Genomic DNA, 5,995 nt, shown 5'->3' with positions numbered 1-5,995 from the left:
AGAAAATTTCATGGCTTTTCTTTTCCATCTTGGTCACTCAAGAAGCATTGATAAATAATGCTAATTCTTCTTTGTAAAAAAAAGTCCCAATCTTCCCAGCTATTAAGCTAGTTAAGAATATGCACACAAAACAAGGATTATTTATGAAAAGAACATCCTTTCAACTTTATTCTTTGGGGGGGCAGCATAACTCAGCTAAGCTGAACATCGTCCTTTTTTTACAGTGTTGGGGAGGAGGAGCAGATGTCTTCTGACTGAGGAGTTCACAACTTGCCTTTAGGCTTACCAACCTCTACTTTACTTCAGAAACCCGTACAAGTGCACTTTGGACTTCTCAAAGAGAGAGTACTATGAGCAAAGACCTGGAGATGGAAATGGAGAAGTGTAATGGAAATAACTGCAAAGCTGTGATGGATCTAGATCTTAGACACCAACCCTCAGCACTTTGCCCTCTATCCTGTAAAATGAGGAAGCCATTTTAGGGTGAGTTAGAAGAAAGTGAGACCAGAGATTGGAGTCAGTTCAGGCAAGTGGTCATGTTGTGAATGAGAGTCTGAACCAGGAGAAGTGGCAGTGGGAGTGGAGTGGAGGCGAGAAATGTGAAGGGGTGGTGGGAAGTTGAATGAGCAGTGGAGCCCATATGCCATTTTCCTCTGACTCTAGGGATGACAAACTCAAAACAAGGGTGGCTCCTGCCTTATGGGGGCTTACAGTCTATCCATTTGGAATTGAAGCTACCTAATGGGGGTAAGATGTTGACCATAGGCCTCATGGGGTGGTGTGTTAGTCAGTCAAAGGGGTGTTGATGCAAAGTACCAAACTCTGTTGGCTTTTTTTTTTTAAGATTTATTTATTTATTTATTTCTCTCCCCTTCTCCCCCCTTCCCCCACCCCAGTTGTCTGTTCTCTGTGTCTATTTGCTGCGTGTTCTCCTTTGTCTGCTTCTGTTGTTGTCAGCGGCACGGGAATCTGTGTTTCTTTTTGTTGCATCATCTTGTTGTGTCAGCTCTCTATGTGTGCGGCGCTATTCCTGGGCAGGCTGCACTTTCTTTCGCACTGGGCAACTCTCCTTATGGGGTGCACTCCTTGCGCGTGGGGCTCCCCTATGCGGGGACACCCCAGCGTGGCAGGGCACTCCTTGCGCGCATCAGCACTGCGCATAGGCCAGCTCCACACAGGTCAAGGAGGCCTGGGGTTTGAACCTCAGACCTCCCATATGGTAGACGGACTCTCTTACCACTGGGCCAAGTCCGCTTCCCTCTGTTGGCTTTTATAAGGGGAATTTATTTGGGATAGAAGCTTACAGTCACAAGGCCCTAATGAGTTCAACTCAAAGTACCAGGAGAGGTACTTTCTCACCCAAAGTCTGTTGCCACGTGTTGATGCAAGATGGCCGGCAACTTCTAGGAGGATTCAGCCTTCCTCTTTCCTCTTAAGGTTCCATGGTCCCAGATTCTTCTGATCTCAGCCTTAGGCTATCATAGGGCTCATCTGTCTTCTTGGGGTTCATTTCTTTCCAGGCTCAACTGCTCTGGTCCCTTTACAAGGTCAGTGTAACTATCAGGCAAATGGTTCATCTCTCTTCCCAGGGCCTCTGCCATGTCTAGGGAGCTACCTCACTTCCTCTGTGTTCTTCCCTGTGTGTCTATTTCTGTGTCAGAGTCTGTTTTATCAGCCCAAGGGGGCAGGGACTCAACACTGTGTTGCAGTCTAATGATGTGGTTGAATCAAACCCCTAAACATAATTTAATCAGATGTCTCAGCTGAATCTAATACAATCAATAGTTATCAATCCCAGAGAAACAGACCACTTTACAAACATAATCAGTATCTCTTTTTGGAATTCAAAAATAATATCAAACTGGCACAGGTGGTAATTCCATAGATTCAAAAACTAATTTTTATCAACATGATAAGAGGATCCATGTCTCATGGGTGGGTTTATATAAACTCAAAACACAGGCTGATGAAGGCAGAGGGACCACTGTAGACATTTTTCTTGTATGCAAGTCTGTCTCTTAAGTTGGATCTACAGTGAAATTTGTACTGAGAATATTGCTTAGTGAGCATAGAACTGAATAAGTGATGCAAGTTAGATAACCCTAAAATTATTTATCACCTAAAATTAAATAATCACCTAGGAGACCTGGAGGCATGGGACCAGTATACCTGATGTTAGAGGCTCAGATATTCTCTTTTCTCTACAGTGTTTGGATGGGACCTACCAAAATTTGTCTTCTGGACTCTGAGCTTCTGTTGTCAACAATTCCTTCTCTCTCAACCTCAGGTTCTTTCTTTTGATAAACTAATAATGTGAGGTAAGTCTTAGTACTCAGCATTACCACTTGTAGGAATCTATCTCACAGAAATAATATCACATATAATATATATACACCAAGATGTTAATTACAGCCTTGTTTGTAATATCAAAAATTCGCAATGACCTAAATGTTCATCAGTTGGGCAATTGGTTAATTAAAACACTGATAGAAAGAATGTGTAGAATAATATGTACTGACTTGACAAGATATACATTATAAATTGCTATTGTAAAAACAACTTGTATATCAATAGATATAGCATGCTTCCATCTTTATGTAAAAATATGTACATACATGGCTCTTTGTGTCTGATGTATAGATATATGTATATATGCATATATATATATGGAAACTTATAGATCAGATATAAACAGGAAAAATCTAGAAAAGGGATGCCTAAGTGCCAGCAGTGGTTAACTCTTAAGGAGCAATGAGATTGTATGTTGGGGGCAATCTAGGCTTTCACCTTTTCCTTTATATGCATATGCAGGTAGGTGTGCACATGTACAATAAGATGGGTAGTAGTTGGTTTTTTTTTCCTTTTCGTTAAGAACTCCTTTCTTATCATCCCTTGCCCACCCCTCCTCCCGCCCAAATCTTACAATCTTATGAACATTACTATATTCTAGGGTAAATTACTTTTCCACTAGAGAAATTGATAAGTACTAAAAAAGAAATATAAATTGAGCTGCTGCCTCTACTGAGAGATTGCTTCTAAATGCATAGGTTTGAGAGTCAGGAAACAGTGCAAAGTTGACAAAAAATTATGTCTCTCATACTATAGTGCTGGTAAGTATGCTTTTGCAAGGAAAGTAGTCCACCTTGAAATAGTCTTCAACATCAGGCCCCCTAACTCATTAAAATGTCTACAAATTCCAGTATTTGGGGGACCCACACTCCATCTCCCTGACTGCCTCTTGAGTTGGAACTTGCCACAGTTACTTCCTGTGAGACCATGAATTCCAGTTTTTCGTTCACTGTTTATGTTCGTTGTTTCCATAAGTCCAGGCACAGCACTTTGCATATAAAGTTACTTGATAAATGGTGGCTGCTTGGTGGATTATTGGTCATGTTTAAGAAGAATAACATTACCTGATGCTCATCTTTGGACTCAAAAGTCTATTATCGTGGATCTTTGGAAGGACAAGATGATTGCTTATAGCCTTTTCAAGCCCTCTCATCAATGCTAGAAACCTACCAGCATGAAATGAACTACTGCTAAAGATTTCTTCTCATACCAACGTTACCAAAGAGCATTTTCAGAGTGTTTTATGGATCGGAGGCAGAATTTAACATTGAATGAGGTGAAACCCTTCAGGAGAGGATGGCCACGTCTTTAAATGCAAGCACGCAAGAATGAATGACCCGACTGGCAGCCCTTGCACCCCAATACAAACAAATGGAACTAGGAATGTGGTTTTTTGCAGTGTGCTCTGAGGTGCTTGCCCCCACCCCCTCCTGCCATCCATCTCCTCCTCCTCTGATTTGTGTGTGTTTTTGTTAAACAGTGAATCTTGCTATGCTTTTCAGAAAGCTGACAAGAAGCAAGCTGAAAATTAAAAATGGGTGCCTAGAGGCTTTACAGGAGTCTAAATAAACAGCCCGACAGGAAAGATGTGTGACAGGCTAAGGTTTCAGGCTAGTGGTGGGAGCGAGTTAACAGACATCCGTATAACAGAAGGCTGTGTTTGTTTTCCCTGTCCCTGTTCTAGCAAATTTATTGGGTTATCTGTCTTATTTTGACACTTGGGTGTTTAAGGTTTCTGTTCTAGGTGTCTAAAGACATTAAAAAAATTATTGTACAGTTTACATTCCTGGCAGAGGCTTTGACACGTGCTAGCAGAGAAGTTCCTATCTGCCAGTAATTTTGCAGAAAAAGCATCGCAGAGTTGGGTTTTCACAGAGCACCCAAGAATCCTCTGTAAAAAGCATGAAGAACAAAGGGTTTCTTCTTTTATTTCTGTACATATCACCCTAACATCTAGTGAAATGCTGCCACCAAGTCTTTTTCTTTGTGTGTTGTATTGTTTTTACTTACCATGTCACATAGAAGAAACATTATTAGTATCATGCAGAGATAGAGGTTGCACTCAACACAGATTACCAAGATACAGCCTGATTGGTTTTGTGGTAAAAAATGCACAGTTGTGTTGAGTGAATACTAGATGTTATGACAATGCACCACCAAAATATTATAGTCATGTGTAGAAATATTGGCATTTTGTTGACTGATGACCTAAGCCACCCACAAGCAATGGTATATTTTCTTCTTTTCAGAATACCAATTTCAGAATTGTTTTATTTGTAAATTCATACCTTGCCTTGCTCCTCAAATGTTTTGAGGCTGCAGAAACGATTTAATTAAGGAGTGAAAGGGAATTTAAATAATTCTCTGACATAAACCTATTTTCATTCATTCATTCATTCAGTTGACATTCACCAAATACTCAATCATTAGGAAGTAGAAAACACACAGGGGAGAAAGTACAAAACACATTCTGTTGCTAATGGAAACTTATACTTTCTTTCTTTATCATCTTCTGCAGTAGACAAACTGCTTGGCATATTCTGGACACAGTTTCACGAAGGCAAACAATGCACACCAAGTCACAGCAAGAAAACCAGTTTCAGGGTTATTTTTTTTCCCTAGGAAAAATAGCTTTGCAACAGCCGAGGCAGCTTGACATATTAAGACATGTGTCTTGCTGTCCTCATCTCTGCATGTATCTGGTAGTTAGAGTCTCTACTCCTCATAATGTTCTTTGTAAAGACTTTATCACCCAGGCCACTGGACAAATGGTTTTCTTTTCTTGGGCTTCCTCCCTTCTCATCACCTATGTTTGCATGTCCTTTCCACTCACCTAGTTGTAAAGGCTGCAATTTTGTGCAAGGAGCAAAGTTTTTTTTAAAAAAAGATTTATTTATTTATTTATTTATCCCCCCACCCACCCTTTGGTCTGCTCTCTGTGTCCATTCCCTTTGTGTTCTTCTGTGTCCACTTGCATTTTTGTCAGTGGCACCAGGAATCTGTGTCTCTTTTGACACGTCATCTTGCTGCATCAGCTCTCCATGTGTGTGGTGCCACTCTTGGGCAGGCTATTTTTCTCACGTGGGGTGGTTCTTCTTGCGGGGTGCATGCCTTGTGTGTGGGGCTCCCCTATGCGGGGAACACCCCTGCGTGGCACGGCACTCCTTGCACACATTAGCACTGTGCATAGATCAGCTCATCACACAGGTCCAGAGGCCCCAGGTCTGAACCCTGGACCAGACCATGTGGTAGGTGGATGCTCTATCAGTTGAGCCAAATCTGTCTCCCCAAAGAGTAAAGATTTTAGAACCAGCAGACCTGAGTTTGAATACAGACACTGTCACTTAATGGGTGGGTTACTCTGGGCCTCACTTTATCATTAGTAAAAACATCTATAATCATATCTGTTTCCTTGGGTTGTGAAACTTACCTGTGATCATGTATTTGAAAGGAGCCAGCATGGTACCTAGTTCTAACAGATGGGTAAAGAAGTTTGCTCCTCTTTCCTTCTTCAAGTCCCATAGGATGTGGAGAAATTGGAGAGAGTAAAAAAAAAGATTTGTATCTAGAGGTTATTTTTTAAAGGAGGTACCAGGGATTGAACCCAGGACCTCATACATGGAAAGCATGTGCTGAACCAGTTGAG

The sequence above is a fragment of the Dasypus novemcinctus genome, chromosome 8 (genome assembly GCF_030445035.2).
Source record: "Dasypus novemcinctus isolate mDasNov1 chromosome 8, mDasNov1.1.hap2, whole genome shotgun sequence".
Lineage (NCBI taxonomy): Eukaryota > Metazoa > Chordata > Mammalia > Cingulata > Dasypodidae > Dasypus > Dasypus novemcinctus.
This window is presented reverse-complemented; position numbering follows the sequence as displayed.